The sequence below is a fragment of the Centroberyx gerrardi genome, chromosome 12 (genome assembly GCF_048128805.1).
Source record: "Centroberyx gerrardi isolate f3 chromosome 12, fCenGer3.hap1.cur.20231027, whole genome shotgun sequence".
In the NCBI taxonomy this organism is placed as follows: domain Eukaryota; kingdom Metazoa; phylum Chordata; class Actinopteri; order Beryciformes; family Berycidae; genus Centroberyx; species Centroberyx gerrardi.
The window spans coordinates 32,234,768-32,237,267 of NC_136008.1; positions in this window are offsets into that span (position 1 = coordinate 32,234,768).

Below are 2,500 nucleotides of genomic sequence, written 5' to 3' on the forward strand. Positions count from 1 at the left end.
CACCTGGGAGCGGGCCCCTATCTCCAGGCGGCTCTCCACCTCCCTTTTACCCGATTTAAAGCCCCTGCTTCGGCCACACACACCTGGGAGCGGGCCCCTATCTCCAGGCGGCTCTCCACCTCCCTTTTACCCGATTTAAAGCCCCTGCTTCGGCCACACACACCTGGGAGCGGCCCCCTATCTCCAGGCGGCTCTCCACCTCCCTTTTACCCGATTTAAAGCCCCTGCTTCGGCCACACACACCTGGGAGCGGGCCCCTATCTCCAGGCGGCTCTCCACTTCACTTTTAACCCAATTTAGAGCCCCTGCTTCGGCCACACACACCTGGGAGCGGGCCCCTATCTCCAGGCGGCTCTCCACCTCCCTTTTACCCGATTTAAAGCCCCTGCTTCGGCCACACACACCTGGGAGCGGGCCCCTATCTCCAGGCGGCTCTCCACCTCCCTTTTACCCGATTTAAAGCCCCTGCTTCGGCCACACACACCTGGGAGCGGCCCCCTATCTCCAGGCGGCTCTCCACCTCCCTTTTACCCGATTTAAAGCCCCTGCTTCGGCCACACACACCTGGGAGCGGGCCCCTATCTCCAGGCGGCTCTCCACCTCCCTTTTACCCGATTTAAAGCCCCTGCTTCGGCCACACACACCTGGGAGCGGGCCCCTATCTCCAGGCGGCTCTCCACTTCACTTTTAACCCAATTTAGAGCCCCTGCTTCGGCCACACACACCTGGGAGCGGGCCCCTATCTCCAGGCGGCTCTCCACCTCCCTTTTACCCGATTTAAAGCCCCTGCTTCGGCCACACACACCTGGGAGCGGGCCCCTATCTCCAGGCGGCTCTCCACCTCCCTTTTACCCGATTTAAAGCCCCTGCTTCGGCCACACACACCTGGGAGCGGCCCCCTATCTCCAGGCGGCTCTCCACCTCCCTTTTACCCGATTTAAAGCCCCTGCTTCGGCCACACACACCGGGGAGCGGCCCTCTATCTCCAGGCGGCTCTCCACCTCCCTTTTACCCAATTTAGAGCACCTGCTTCGGCCACACACACCTGCTATCGGCCCCCTACCTCCAGGGGGCCCTCCACCTCACTTTTACCCCAATTTGGAGCCCCTGCCTCGGCCACCCACACACCTGTTAGCTGCCCCCTATCTCCGGCCCCTAACCTCCACCATCCAGGAACCCCAGCACCAGCCGAACCTGCAGACCCACTCTTAAGCACCCCTCCCCGGATACAAGCAGACTACCATCCGCCCAAACTTTCCTGCTCCTGGTATACCAACTCAAACTTTGGTGCCCCTGGTGTACCAACTTAATCTTTGGTGCCCCTGGTACTCCAACTTAAACTTTGTGCTCCTGGTACTCCGCCTGTTTTCGCCCCACAGCCTAAGTGCCGCAGCACTTTGTCTTTTTTTTAAACAAAATATTTCTTTCTGCTCCTGGTACTCCCTGGAGCTCCAGGGAGGTAGGGGGGCGCCCTGGAAGCCCTGCCCGAGGCTGTGCGCCTCTTCCCGGGCAGGATTTTCACCCCGAGCCCCTGGTGGCGGTTGGACTTTAACCTTTTTTTTTTCTATTTGGATTTGCTCCTGGTACTCCCTGGAGCTCCAGGGAGGTAGGGGGGCGCCCTGGAAGCCCTGCCCGAGGCTGTGCGCCTCTTCCCGGGCAGGATTTTCACACCGAGCTCCTGGTGGCGGTTGGACTTTAACTTTTTTTTTTCTATTTGGATTTGCTCCTGGTACTCCCTGGAGCTCCAGGGAGGTAGGGGGGCGCCCTGGAAGCCCTGCCCGAGGCTGTGCGCCTCTTCCCGGGCAGGATTTTCACCCCGAGCCCCTGGTGGCAGTTGGACTTTAACTTTTTTTTTTCTATTTGGATTTGCTCCTGGTACTCCCTGGAGCTCCAGGGATGGTAGGGGGGCGCCCTGCCCGAGGCTGTGCGCCTCTTCCCGGGCAGGATTTTCACCCCGAGCCCCTGGTGGCGGTTGGACTTTAACTTTTTTTTTTCTATTTGGATTTGCTCCTGGTACTCCCTGGAGCTCCAGGGATGGTAGGGGGGCGCCCTGCCCGAGGCTGTGCGCCCCTTCCCGGGCAGGGCTTTCACCCCGAGCCCCTGGTGGCGGTTGGACTTTAACTTTTTTTTTTCTATTTGGATTTGCTCCTGGTACTCCCTGGAGCTCCAGGGATGGTAGGGGGGCGCCCTGCCCGAGGCTGTGCGCCCCTTCCCGGGCAGGGCTTTCACCCCGAGCCCCTGGTGGCGGTTGGACTTTAACTTTTTTTTTTCTATTTGGATTTGCTCCTGGTACTCCCTGGAGCTCCAGGGATGGTAGGGGGGCGCCTTGCCCGAGGCTGTGCGCCTCTTCCCGGGCAGGATTTTCACACCGAGCCCCTGGTGGCGGTTGGACTTTAACTTTTTTTTTTCTATTTGGATTTGCTCCTGGTACTCCCTGGAGCTCCAGGGAGGTAGGGGGGCGCCCTGGAAGCCCTGCCCGAGGCTGTGCGCCTCTTCCCGG